The sequence below is a fragment of the Podarcis melisellensis genome (assembly GCF_964234715.1).
Source record: "Podarcis melisellensis genome assembly, chromosome: 4".
Lineage (NCBI taxonomy): Eukaryota > Metazoa > Chordata > Lepidosauria > Squamata > Lacertidae > Podarcis > Podarcis melisellensis.
Window position 1 is genome coordinate 82,243,891 of NC_138531.1, and position 15,023 is coordinate 82,258,913.

A 15,023-nucleotide genomic window follows, 5' to 3' on the forward strand; every position below is an offset into this window, starting at 1 on the left:
GCTTGCGAATTAACATGCATTGGATTGTGCTGTTAAAATCTAAATAATGTAGTGTATGCTACTGAGATGCTATACAGTATTTTAATTTTTTTTTACAAGCATTCCAAAATGAGTAATTTCCATGTACAAGTCTGAATACAACACTTGAACCATACAAGGTTCACTTTCAGAGCAATCCTAAGTGGAGTTTGGAGAAGCACTTTTTCTTGTCATTTTCACTATACCAGATCCAGCTTGGTGTAGCTGTGGAGTCTTCAGAGGTTTGAACCCCGTGTATCCAAGGCGACTGGTACCACAACCCCAATGGGCAACCCTTGTCTCAACGACAGCAGTAAATCACCAACACACCTTCCTAACCCCTTCAGTCATTAACATGGGGAGGTCATGACTGCACTCCTAACTGAAATGATTGCATACAGAAAATATTTCAGTTTCACTATTTTAGCTATGAGAAGATATTTCAGAAACTTATGCAGCACATAAAATTAATATGCTTTTTTGTTCTAGTTGTTAAATATGGTCAAACATGCTAAAATATTCTCAATTAATGTAGGAAATTAGAATTTTTTTCTGATTCAAATTTTGCTTGAAGACCTAGATAATTGATTTTTGCTGCTTTAGCACTGTATTTATGCTGCTTCTAATAGTCGAAAATTTCTCTCAACCAAAATTGATTTGAAGATCAATTTACCCAACATATTTAAGATTACATGGAAACTTTCTTGTCTTGTTGAATAATCTGTTTACTGTCAGCACATCATAAAGTTTCTCTGTAGAAAACTGAGCATGCAAAATCACATTCAGAATATTTATTAGATATTTGCATTTATGTACACCTTCTATTCCTCTCTTTTCTGTTTTCGACTCAACCGTACTTCTTAAAAAGTTCACACTTGCCAGCTTCTTGACAATGATAAATGCATTTGGAAACCATTCCCTCGAAACTAGAAATGGCAATTCAATTAACATCAATATATATTAATTTTTACAACATCTTGCATTGCAGAGAGATGACATTCAAGCGTTTCTTTACACTACCAATCCCGACTATCAACAGATGGTCGGTGGGCCAGTGTTAATAAAAGCTGTTTCTTATAAAAGAAGGGGGAGTTCAGTGGGTTTTTATAAAAAAAACTTACCCATTTTTCTGTACCCATGGGAGAAACCTACACATTTTTGAGTGCTCTTCAGCTGCACTGAGATAAACACTGTAAGTGCTAAATGAACAGCATGGCGTGTAGATCTTATCAAGATTTTAAGAGTACTTATCACCAGAAGCTGATGGGCTGTGTTTTTTCACAGGCAAATGAAATATAACTGTATATAAGCTATAGCTAATGGTTTATGCAATAATATATTGTATGTGCATTGCAGGTAGTTCCTTCGATTCTGATCTAAAACTTCTAACTATCGCATTCCTTTTCTGTCATATTTCTGAAAGCTAAGATAATAGCACTGCCACCTCATTGCAAGACACTTCACTAAACAACCTTCTCTTTTAGTATCCCAAGTTAAGAGTTCAGCATCAGTATCAAATATGAAGTCAGTCTGTAGTGGGCTGTGCCACCCTCTCTAATGTTTAATAATGGCTTGTATCTAATCTAGTGCTCAGGATGTCCATTTCCTCTAAATCTGTTCTGGGGTTTCCCCCAAGCCCTTCAGAACAGGTTTGGGGAGGATGCATGGTACACCCAGGGAGAGAACGGGGAAAGTCCCATTGCACAAGTGGAACTCCTTGCACTGATGGGGCGATTATGTAGTGTGCCACTGGATTCAAGCCCATGCTTCCCGTTATCAAGTAACAGTCTGTTTTAGGTTTTATTCAGGTTCGCAGCTAATCTAAAACTAGTTTTTGTCAAGGCGTGGTTCTGCAAACTGAGCGCCTGCCTTGTGCACACACTCCCTCCTGCCCTCTCAAAAGTAATTTCCCCTTCCACCCTCTTCCCAATATTAATGTGCCTTTTTTTAACCAGATGAAATTCACCATTTACAAAAAAAAAAAAAGGAGGGAGGAGGTTCTGCATAACCATGGCTTGCAAACCCAATTCAAACTTTGGTTTCAACCCCTGGTTTACATAGCATAGCTGGTTTTACTTATGGTTTGTGTCAGTGGTCATTTAGTGAGTGGGTAGCTGAATATGGCCATCTTCTTTCTTTTGTATCATGTCTTGTGGATTGCGTAAAGGTAAAGGTAAAGGAACCCTGACCATTAGGTCTAGTCGTGGCCGACTCTGGGGTTGTGGCGCTCATCTCGCTTTACTGGCTGAGGGAGCCGGCGTACAGCTTCCGGGTCATGACTAAGCCGCTTCTGGCGAACCAGAGCAGCGCACAGAAATGCCGTGGAGCAGTACCTATTTATCTACTTGCACTTTGATGTGCTTTCGAACTGCTAGGTTGGCAGGAGCAGGGACCGAGCAACGGGAGCTCACCCCGTCATGGAGATTCGAACCACCGTGCTTCTGATCAGCAAGTCCTAGTATCTGTGGTTTAACCCACAGCGCTACCCATGTCCCTGTGCATTGCATACCCCTGTGTAAATCGTGTTTTGGCAGAATGCACCTGCGAGTAGAGCATGTGTAATCTTTTCTATGGGGCTCTCTGTGCTTGCAAACGTCTGAAATAACACATGTTCCTTGTCTCCATAAATGCTTGTTTTAACTGACTTCTGCACACATTCGTCTCTCTGCAAGGTGGTATTCTGCTTTCCTGCTTTGTTTTTAAAACAAGGACAGACAGCAGGCAGGCAAGTAATTTTGTGTGTTTATTTTGCAAGGTTGTCCTAAGATAGAACTCAGGGGGGTTCTATCTTACGTGTCCAGCTGCCTCAGGCCATGCTGACAGGATGTGGGGCAGTCCATCTGGCAGTCACCTGATACTACAATGCCTGTTGGGTGAAGCACTTCCTTTGCAGCAGGTTTTGCTCCACCTGAGATTTCCCAAGTGGCGTTGGTCCCAGCCAGGGCTTGCATTTGGCAGCAAACTTTTAGAGGAACAACCAGGAGCACAGTTTAAGGCTCTCAATTGTTGCTTTGCAGCTGAGGCTTTACCTGCCCCACACCTAACATAATTACGATAGCTTTGCAGGCCAAATAGGATAATTTGGTCCATGGACAGGTTCCCCATGCCTGATACAATGGGTATAAGCATTATCATCAGCAGAAGCAGAAACTTCAAATATGCCCAGAAGCATAAAATGCTACAATCCTATATTTGTTTACTTGGAAGTAAGCTAACTGAACTCAATATGCCTTCCTTATGGTGAGAGATGCATTGCATTGCACTGAAAGAGCTTTATGTCTGCCATGAAATTTTCTCCTTGACTGGTTGCCTGGATAACACACAAATCCTCACCAGCCGAGTAGTCAAACTATATGGATGGCGCCATGACTGTTTTTGCAAAGGACTGAGGAACTTCCACGGAAACATTTTATAATGAGAAATGGGGTTCTTAAGAGTAATTTTTAAAAAATTATTTTATTTTCCAAGTAATTTTCCAAGTTAAGCAAGAATTCACTTCAAGGAAAGTTGTCGAGGAGATGAAGCCCTCCTCTGGCGCAATGGGTCAGTGTGTCTGGCTGTTAACCAGAAGGTTGGTGGTTTGAGCCAACCCAGGGATGGCTGTGGGCAGGGTTCCCGCACTGAAGGGATTGGATTAGAAGACTCTGCAATTCTGTGATTCTATATACGGGACTTAGGATAGTGACAACATGATGGGAAATGTTCTCCATTAAGGTGTTAATACCCAAGATAGCAGACTGCCCTAAGTTATCATTCAAGGATTTCAGGTAAAACATAACAAGTAGACATGCCTAAGATTGTGATGTTAATGTACCTTCTCTTGTACTGGCTGCTAGCTGGCTTCTGGACATATTTCAAGGAGGAAATATGACTCTTCAATTGGGGCCTTAACAAAAGATTAAGCCTTCTTTGTAGACTATAAAAGAAGATTTTACATAACCTATGTTATTACTGTCCCTTTAAAAACTTTGGAACGTTTTACTTCCCCAATTCTTCACGATAGAAAGCTTCTAAAAAGTTAATCTCAAGGAACCATCAATCATATTCATTTCTCTTTACTGAAAATTTAGATATAGGCAAGTGCCAAAAGGAGAAATTTGGAGCATTAATTTTAACTGCAAAGAAACAGAAAACAATTCTTTCAATTCCCCAAATTCTACTGAAATCCTTTAAAGCACAAAATCCACCATAGTTTGAGTTTCCAACATCACCTGCTTATACAGATATCCCTTTTGAACAACATAAGCAATCAAATTTGGTTTCTCTGTGAACTAAATAGAAATGATAATAGTTTCCATCAATGCAGTTGAACCATTAATTTTTACTTAAATAGTCTAAGCATTACAATTAACAAGTAACCCAGTGAAATTCTAGAATTTATAAAGCAGCTGAGTCGCGGCCCCTTGATCACAGTAGAAATACACACATTTGTTAGGAAATGGTTCTCAGTTGTGTGTTCTAGCCAAGAGCTGTGGATGAAAGAAAGAAAACTCAACATACTTATGGTGAATTTATTTATGGAGGTGTTTTCTGCATGCTCTTAGTTGTTGGGTTCATATAGAAATCTTTTCTAATAACATCTGAAGGACTAGCTATTCAACTGACATTAGAGACTGCCAAAATGATTTAGAAAATACAGTCAGAACAACTAATTGCATCTTTTAAGCATCTTAGTAAACAACAGGCCCACTGCTGTAAATACTTGCCCACTCAGGGCTTGAACCACTTAGATCACCACTGTATAAACCGCAAAGATACTGGGTTTTTCCCATCAACAGCACAGCTATATTTACATATTAATTTTGCACATACAGTACTTTTCAAGACCAGCATGGGTCCCTTCCTGCCACATCTCAGATGTTCTTACCTAGCTGAATGGATTTCAGGGCAAACGGACCATCATACTGGATGCTAGCATCTCGTTCTCTGGAGTTCCATCCCATTGAACTTGCAAGAATCGTCTTGTGAGAAAATGTGGGCTACTGATTACCATACGGAAAACACAGCGTAGGTTGTGCATATGAATATTCCTGTAAAAGAATAAACCACGAGGAAATAAGGTAGTTGATATGCTTTCGCTGAAACTTATGCAAAATACCTTGGTTTCGTCTTCAGTTATGCAGGGGAGGAAATTGAAATTCTACCGCAAATAAAAATAACCTTGATGACACAAAGTACGAATCCACTTAACTTTCACAATGGTTTTTTGCCTTGATCAAAAAGTTTAAAATAGGAAACAAGTATCCTGGACAATAAGTTCTTACACCTCAAACACTAACCCTGATGGAGCTATTCCATCGAGCTATAGCAGAGGGAGAGGAGCTAGTGCAGGGCCTCTTCATTGGCTCAGCTGAGGGTCCATCAACTTTGGATCTGCCTCTCTTTGATTTTTTCTGTTTATACAGGAACCCCCTAAGAGCTAGTACCAGGATTTGCTTTGTTTTCCTCCTCCCTTCCAATCACTTTTCCTTTTGTGCCATGTCTTTTAGATTGGAAGCCCAAGGGCAGGTTTTTATTACTGATATTTGTAAGCCTGGGAGCCTTTTGCCTTTAGGGTGAAAGTGTGTGGTGTGTGTATCCTTCAATAAATAAAAGAAAGACCTTGCCCCATGCCCTTTCCTCTCTATCTGGGGAAATATATGTTTCACATATTATAGTTTCACCATGTTACACAAAGTGAAGATGTCGGGGAATAAGAAGGATTTTTCCTAATAATAATAATAAATTTAATAATATTTATTGTACCTTGCCCATCTGACTGGGTCACCACTGGCAACCAAAGAGGCAGTGTATAAAGAACTGATCATCACTTGCCAATTCCAAGTTACATAAGCAGTGGCCAAACATGTTTAGGATTGCAGAATTACAACCTGATCATTAGGTTATAACACAGAGATAGATGAGACTTCTGAGCCAACACAATCGGGATAGGGCTGCAAGTTTTAAGTCGCCAGACCCTCAGGCCATATTATAGATGAACATATGAAGCTGCCTATATGGCTCAGAATATATGGCTCCTCCTCTCTGGCAGGACTTCAAAAAGTCTTGGAGATAGAAGGGCTGGGGAAGATCTACCAAATGATGCTCAAGGTCTTATGCTTGCATGCACGCATAATATGCACACTCTTATCGAGCTATGGGTTTTCCCTTTAGCTATCACATTTCTAACCACTGAGGATACTTGCATGTTGCAGATTCAGATAAACATTTGAGGCAGTTACTGAAGCAGTACAGTTGCACCCTGGTTCCCAAACGCTGAAAACCCGGAAGTAGGTGTTCCAGTTTTTGAACGTTTTTTGGAAGCCGAATGTCGCAATGCGGCTGTCGGCTATTGTTTCCAGGGCACCTGCACCAATCAGAAGCTGCGCCTTGGTTTTTGAACATTTTGGAAGTCAAATGGACTTCCAGAACGGATTAAGTTTGCTGTTTATTTTGCGTTTTTGTTTTTGAGGCTTTTTCGGTTAATTTGTTTTTGTGACTGTGTGGAACCCAGTTCAGCTACCAATTGATTGATTGACTGACTGCAGAAAGGGATAAAAGCTCCCCATCCAAACAGTGACTATCAATAGTGCAGGTAAGATTTTTTTTTATCATCTAAAATACTGTCTTGTTTATTTTATAGTACAGTACATTACTGTTTTCATTTTATGGATCAATGGTCTCGTTAGATAGTAAAATTCATATTAAATTGCTGTTTTAGGGGTTGCTTTTAAAAGTCTGGAACAGATTTGCAGTACTTTCTATGGGTAAGGACGACTTGGTTTTGGAACGCTTTGGTTTTGGAACGGACTTCCAGAACGGATTAAGTTTGAGAACCAAGGTAACACTATAATTTGAGGCAGGAGGGATGATCACAAGTTTGAACACACTGACACAAAACAGGCATGTGGAGAAACTGACACCCTTCAACTCCTGGCTCAAATGAAATGTCATTTGTTTTTCTACAGGTGGAGACCCATGTTGATCCCATCCCGGAGCAAAATGCAAAAATTCTTTTTAAAATAATAATAATAATAATAATAATAATAATAATAATTTATACCCTGACCATCTGGCTGGGTTTCCGCAGCCACTCTGGGCGGCCTCCAGCAAAAAAAATAAAAAATACAATAAAACATCAAGTATTAAAAATGTCTCTAAACAGGTCTGCTGCCTGTCTTCTAAAAGTCAGATATTGACTTTTGATGGGAGGGCATTCCACAGGGCGGGTGCCATTACTGAGAAGGCCCTATGCCTAGTTCCCTGTAACTTCTCGCAGTGAGTGAACCGGCAGAAGGCCCTTGGCGTTGGACCTCAGTGTCCAGGCTGAACAATGTGGGTGGAGATGCTCCTTCAGGTATACTGGGCCCAAACCATTTAGGGCTTTAAAGGTCAGCACCAACACTTTGAATTGTGCTCGGAAACGTACTGGGAGCCAATGTAGGTCTTTCAAGACCGGTGTTATATGGTCTCGGTGGCCACTCCCAGTCACCAGTCTCGCTGCCGCATTCTGGATTAGTTGTAGTTTTCGGGTCACCTTCAAAGGTAGCCCTACGTACAGCGCATTGCAATAGTGCAAGCAGGAAATAATTAGAGCGTGCACCACTCTAGCGAGACAGTCCGCGGGCAGGTAGGGTCTCAGCCAGTGTACCAGATGGAGCTGGTAGACAGCTGCCCTGGACACAGAATTGACCTGCGCCTCCATGGACAGCTGTGAGTCCAAAATAACTCCCTGGCTGCATACCTGGTCCTTCAGGGGCACAGCTATCCCATTCAGGACCAGGGAGTCCTCCACACCTGCCCTCCCCCTATCCCCCCAAAACAGTATTTCTATCTTGTCAGGATTCAACCTCAATCTGTTAGCCTTCATCCAACCTCCAACTGCCTCCAGACACTCACACAGGACCTTCACTGCCTTCACTGGTTCTGATTTAAAAGAGAGGTAGAGCTGGGTATCATCCGCATACTGGTGAACACCCAGCCCAAACCCCCCGATGATCTCTCCCAGCAGCTTCATATAGCTGTTAAAAAGCATGGGGGAGAGGACAGAACCCTGAGGCACTCCATAAGTGAGAGCCCAGGGGTCTGAACACTCATCCCCCCACACACTTTCTGGACATGGCCTAGGAGGAAGGAGCGGAACCACTGTATAACAGTGCCCCCAGCTCCTCAAAACGGTCCAGAAGGATGTTATAGTCGATGGTATCAAAGGCCACTGAGAAATCCAGCAGAACTAGGAAACAGCTTTCACCTTCGTCCCTAGCCCACTGGAGATTATCAACCAATGTGACCAAGGCAGTTTCAGTCTCATGATGAAGTCTGAATCCCGATTGGAAGGGATCCAAATGGTCCGCATCCTCCAGGCGTGCCTGGAGTTGTTCAGCAACCACCTGCTCAATCCCCTTGCCCAAGAATGGAATATTTGAGACTGGGCAATAGTTGGCCATATAAGTAGATTTGGGGTAGGGCAGTAAATATGAAGAAAGATAGTGATTGTATTGTATTTGGGTAGTTATATTTGGTGCAGAAAAACTGACCGACCTTAGAAAACCACCATTCGCCACACTGACTTTCATCTATGAAACCAGCTCTGATGTTGAATCAGTGGAAACAGAGTTTATTTCGTAAGGTATGTGAAAGAATAAGCTCATCTAGCTCAGCCTTATACTTTCTAAAAGCATTTCCCTCTACCTAAACATGCAACAGCTGGGCAGTCAATCCTGAAAAGGGGAAAAAATACATGTGCCAAAGGGCTAATTAAGTAGGTAATGCATGTCTACTTGTGGACAAGTATGCTCAGATAGCACAAAAAACCCAGATCGATCTCCTGTTTAGATTTCTGCCATCTGCTCATGATTGCAATGAATCACCCAGCTACTTCACCGCCTGTTTAAAGCAGCTTGATTCTAGTAGGCATATACAATAAATCTGGGTGCCTTGTTTCTGGATTCCACTTGAGTTATCAAGATCTGTAAAACTAAAATTATGGTAATAGCTAATATAATTATGAAAATGCTTGCAAGATCTCAAGACCCAATGCAGATTGTGGACAAACAAACAAACAAAACCACAGTGACCCTGGGCTGATTTTTAAAAAGTTCTCTTAGATATATACTTTCCCAACAACAACAGAACTGGGAGAAATAAAATTCTATCCCTTGAGCTCCAAATGAAGCTATCTGAAGAGTTTTTACTGCACAGAAGAAAGTAAAAAAAGACAAATAAAGAAACTATCCAATTATGTTGAATAATTATTAACAATAAAACAACAGCAGAACATGAACTTTGGGGATTCATCACAGTTGTCGTTTTTTAAACCTAAGGAACATACCTTTTTAAAGACAAAAGACTAGAGGCACTATAGTTGAAAAAAATATTTATGAGAAAACCTTTCAGCTCAATCATGATATCTTTACAATCATTGCAGATGCAGTTCTCACCAACTTAATTGAAATTCATTATACAGTATTGAACTTTCATCCATACAAAAAGTATCAGCAAATGGCATCTCAAATATTTGTGAGTCCTGCATATAATTTCACAAGATGAGACTTCCAATTATCATTCAGAACAGCAAGCTACTCTCAAAAACTGCATAAATACAATGTTTAATAGTGCTATTAATCAGATGGATACGTATTTTTACTATTGATTTTTACTCCTAAATTGGCACACTTTAAAATAGTATATACATTAGCCTCAAAAGAACACTTGTTAAAAATATTGGGTGGTGTTATACCTTTTATTCAGAGTAGACCTACTGAAATTAATGGAACGAACTTAGTCATGTTTGTTAATATCAACGTGCAGCACAGCTAGCCATTGAGTTAGAATCATATTTGCCACATTCCAGCTCTCTCTCTCAAAACTAGATACCAATTAAGACTGTGGTTCTATACATAAACCTATCTGAGAGTAAGTCCCACTGAAGTCAATGGAGTTTACTTCTGAGTAAATATGTATGGACTGCATTGATCACCTGTGTGTTCTGTGTATGAAGAAACACTAATCATTCTGTTTTAGTTCTTGAAAGGGGATGGAATGTTGAAATATAATCTATTTATTCAATAATTCTGTCATTTAGATACTGGGTCAGGTGGAGCACCCACTGATTTTCACACAGCCACAGAGGAAATACGGTTGTGGGCAGAATGTTGCACTGGCTAAGGAAATGCAAGACTTCAGTTATGAGTTTGCTAGGTGACTTTGAACAAGTTATACTCTCGCAGGTCTGATTCACAATTTGCATTCTGGCACAATATCAACACATGTGCACCAAATCAGTGCATGCACATTTACAAATACTGTTTTATCACACTGTAAATGGAAACACTAGCTTTTTATCCTACCCTTCCTCCAAGAAGCTCAGGTTGATTTATCTGTTCCCTCACCTCTATTATCCTCACAACAAACCTATGAAGTAATTCAGAATAAGATCGGCTGCAAAATCCCACATTGAGTTTCAGGGCTGAGTGAGGTTTTAAAAATGGATTCTCCAAACCAACTACTGTCACCTGCACCTCACTGATTATCAGTAGGAAAATATACCCAAGGTATCCAAGAGGAAAAAGTTGAGTGTGACCTACTTTGCAGGATAGCTGTCTGCCCCTAGCAGCCCAATTTAATAATGAATTCAATAGGGCTTACTCCCAAGTATGTGAACATTCAGGATTTCTGCCCACCAGTACAATCCTATAACCAGACTCACTAAGAAGAAGATAATAATAATCAAGTAAATGATGATGATAATAACAATAACAACTTCATTGTGACATACTCCTATCCAAACACTGTTTAGGCTTATACTATAAAACACAGCTCCTTGGTGGAGTAAGTCCTCAAATAAAGGAATCAAAGGGCTTAAGAAGCGGGAGCAGGGGGAAGCAAATAAATTCATTTTGAAGCGAAATAGCCTGTTTGGGAGGAGGGGGCCTGGGAAAATCCTAGGAGAGGAAAAAAACACACCCTACGAACTTTCCGGGGGAATATGGGCAAAAAGCGTTGCAGCTGAAGGGGTGGGAAATGCAGGTTAGCGGGTGGCTCCATTGTCCAGTCCCTGAGCTATATATGAGAGGCTCGGGAAACGGTCTCTCACCTTCCTCAAATTCAAAGCGAAGCGGCCCTTTCCCCCCTCCTCTTCCTCCCCGCCCCCCGGAGGGGCTGCAGCCCGGCCTCTGTCCGCGCCACGACCTTTTCGCGGCCGGGGGTCCGGGGAAAGCTCCCCTACGCGACCCCGAGGAGTCGCCGGCGCCCGCCTCGGCCTTGCGCTTTCCCGGCTGGGCCTCCGCAGGACCGCCTCCCGCCTGCCCAGTCGCAACGGGAAGAGTCTCCCGGCGGCCTCGGCTTTCACTCGCCACCCGGACAGGGTCACCCGGGGAAGGGGAAGCCCGCGGCCTCCTCGGCTCCAGACGCCGCCCCCCGTCGCCAGGGCCTCGTTCGCCCCACCGGAGCGGCGGCGGCGGCGGCGGCCTTCCTCGGCCAGACACCTCCCAGCGGAGCCACCTGCTAGGAAAGGGGCAGCTATAATAAACCAGGGGGAAGGAAGGGCCCCATGGCGTCCGCCTCGCTCTCCTCTCTTGCTCTCGCCACGGGGGCTTTCAGTGGGGCGCTCCCCATGTAAACTGCCCCAAACCCCCACAAAAAGTGAGCCACGGTCCTAGGCGGGGGGCGGGGGGGTACACACACACACAACAACATTTGTGGTGGTGACCCGAGCGTTGGTGTGGTTGAGGCACTCTCTGCACATGCTCCAAGGCCAGGGGGCTGAGCTCTGGCACATGCAGCCCATCCCTTGCTTGCCACACGTACAGACTCCAGTGACACACCAAGAATGAATGAATCAACCCAGCGTTACCACCCTCTGAGACTGCACTCTGAAATTACTGGCGGAGATCTTATAATATTATTATTATTATTATTATTATTATTATTATGCTTAGGGCATGGTTTGAAAGCCCACTCGCCCTGCCTGCCCCTACACCACTGTCCCTACACTCATTCACCCAATATTGGGTGCGCGCCCTTGCCCTCCGACGGCCCCACACTCCCTGCCACCCATCCCATGCCTTGCCCCGCTCTGCCGCCCGCCTTCAGGATCCCAAATGTTGCTTTTACCCGATAACCCGTCACGCGCCAGAAGATTCCTTTGCATTCCCACGAACCGGATCCCTGGAAGATTTTCCCTCTACCGAACCTCCCTCCCCCCGTAATCTCCGTCCACGTCCAGGAACCGACTTCCCCCACATTTTCTGTACGCCCCACCCTGCCAGAAAAACTTCAATCTCCCCACTGATCTCTCAAAGCACACAGTCCCACCCCCACATCGCGGACCCACCCCATAAGCTTCTAAATCACCTCAAACCCCCCCCCCCGCCCCAAACTTATCCAGCCCCAGCAATTCTGCTCCCCTCTCCTACCTTGCTGTACGGCCCCACCTCCAAACAGCACCCCTTACCTATGGGTCTCTGTTTCCATCATCCTCTTCCCTTGGATTCTCATGGGAGTCGTCCAGCCCTTCGATCCTTTCTGCCAGTGCTCGAATTACAGACGGGGGACCTTTTGTGAGGATGCTTTTTTTTACAAAAGCTATGGGAGGGTCGTGATTTGGTTAAAATTTGGAAGAATAAAGAGGTGGGGCTTGCAGACGGAGCACCCCGCACCCCTCACGGCACCTGCCCCCATCCCAATAATTCCTCATCCCGCTCTTGTCCGAAAAAAGCCCCAAGCGAGTCCTTACTGAACGTGGGAACCCAAACTGGCTCGTGTCAGCAGCAGATTCGGGGGACCTTTTTAAATGCCCTCTCCTGTAGCACCCGGGGCTCTGGGACAAGCCTCTCTCCTTCTTCCCTGCGAGGCATCATGCTGGCTTCTTTGCTTCCTCTCATGCCGCCGTTTAGTAAAAGGAGGCTTCCTCTTTGCCAAGGGAAGGCAGTGCTCAAAAGCTGCTCTCTCAGCTCAGTGCTAAACCTCCTCCTGCTGGAGGGAGGTTGGTAAGAATTGCATCCGAACACAAATGCTGACAAAGTGACAACGTTGGGGGTGCCTGGCGTAGGGTGGGCTGGCAGAGACTGGCACCCTAAGACGTCTGGCGGCTTGTTAGAGCTAAAGCCCATCATTTGTTTTTAGCATCAGTGCTCACTTACAGAGCAGGTGAAGTTGCAAGAGAAAAGAAACTGCTTTTCTTTCCGCATTAACAAATCCTCTTCTTTCCCTAGGGCTGGATGACCCTCAGGGGCATCGCTGTCAACTTTTCCCTTTTTTAAAGGGAAATTCCCTTCTTCCCAATAGGATTCCTCACGAGAAAAGGGAAAAGTGGACAGCTACGCTCGGGGGTACCTTCCAATTCTACAATCTATGAAACCAGTCCCTCAAAGCTGGAAGTAAGAAGAGCACAGCTCTAGATCAGCGGGCGTGTCGTCCAAGAAGTGTTGAGCCAGGTCGAGCCCAGCCCACCCATATGGCAAAGTGATCAGGTAGCAGGATCCACCAGAGCAGCAGATCCCAATGTTGATTTTTCTTTACCGCCTCCCCCCCCCCCGATATTCCCTCACCCCTTTTTCTCTAACAGGCAAGGGGTCACCATTTTGGGTTCCACCTCAGATGCTGAAATGTCTTGGGCCAGCCCGGCCTTGAGTTCTGGTGGGTTTTCACTGCAGAAATTATTTATTTATTTATTAAATTTGTAGGCCGTCCTTCATCCATAGATCTCAGGATGGTTCAGCAACAACGTTAGGCCAGCTGCCTTAGTTAATTCAAAGTGTTAATGTCTCATTTATGGAACTATTTATGCCCATCAGTACACTTTAAATGACCAAAATGCTTAACATCTATTGAAAACTAGAATATGATTTGGATGGGTATATTCATCCAAGTATCCGTCCAAGCTGGTTCACACGGCTACCACATTTATGTTTGGAGTCACTGAATTATGGAGGAAAAAGTAGGATGGGTGGGTTACTTTATTATTATTAGTGTACAGGTGGCAACCATTTTGTGTGGGGGTTCCATTCCTGGCCCCTGTGTGCGTTCGCCCCGGTTCTGCCATCTTTCGGGTCCCAAAGGACCCACATGTCGGCAGTTGCGCATCAACTAGAAGTGAGCAAAATGGTCGCCTCCTGTATACTGTATAGCATTCAAGGTGGTTCTCAACACTTTTAAAAAAGGGAGTCTACAGGAACAATTTCAAAACTAGCTTGAATTCAGTGACATCCAGGTGTGAATGGAACAGAATTCTCTTTGCAGCTGCCCACCCCCCCAATCAAGTAAATAAATAAAAATACTTACCTGACCAATTGCATCACAGATAACTTGGTTATGCGCCCCCCAACATAAAGCCTGCCCCCCACTAAAATAAATCCTGGCTACACCATGCCTGCACAGCTCCCAGAATATTTTCCTGAGGGTTGGGGGGTCCTCTGGAGCAGATTTGAGGACTGTGACAGGAGGAAGGGGAAGGAGAAGTCCTGTTGTGCAAGTAGATGTCTGCTCACATGAAGTTGGATATCACCCTGAAAGAAGAATAAGCAGCGACAACATAAAAGACACACAAATAATTAAAGACATATATTTGAATTGTTGTTGTATGCTTGACATTTTGCCAACCACCATATGTACCCAAAGAATGCAATTTCAGAGCTGTCAAGTGCAACAGCCACATACAGACAATCAGACCTACACACTATACCTATAAAGCACTCTTTAAAGTCTGGTCATTGTGGTTTACCCATCCCAGAGTTACAATTCCTAGCAACTCTTAATGAGTTACATGCACAAAATTATTTGAGAGGGGAAATGTGCTTTAAAGGTATAGTGGGTATGTACCGTAGCTTCAGTTTGAAATGTCGAGATATGAGCAATCTTTTTGACTTTGTGTGCAGCCTCCTTGTTCTTCTCTTTGCGTGAGTCAGCAAATAAGAAAATCTTTCATTTACAATGTAAGCAACAAACAAGGAAGTACTTCATTAACTATAGTTTCTCATTTTGTCTGAACTGTGAAACTATGGTTAGCAGCTTTGGAATAAGACATG

General features: G+C 43.5%; 1 protein-coding gene across 6 annotated transcripts in view; it reads right to left on the reverse strand.

Annotated features, from left to right (window-relative positions):
* Nucleotides 1-12,985, reverse strand: part of ZC3H12C (zinc finger CCCH-type containing 12C) — a 50,966-nt gene extending 37,981 nt beyond the window's left edge. The window contains exons 1-2 of one of the 6 annotated variants that reach the window (XM_081909695.1): nucleotides 12,452-12,985; nucleotides 4,886-5,048 (exon numbers count right to left, since the gene is read on the reverse strand). The gene's annotated coding sequence lies outside the window, so the exon portion shown is untranslated. Of the gene's footprint in view, nucleotides 1-4,885; nucleotides 5,049-11,092; nucleotides 11,653-11,689; nucleotides 11,834-11,854; nucleotides 11,910-12,111; nucleotides 12,178-12,451 lie in introns of those variants that run through there. The other 5 variants (XM_081909697.1, XM_081909699.1, XM_081909698.1 and 2 more) reach the window with 5 other exon arrangements.
* Nucleotides 12,986-15,023: the final 2,038 nt, after the last annotated feature.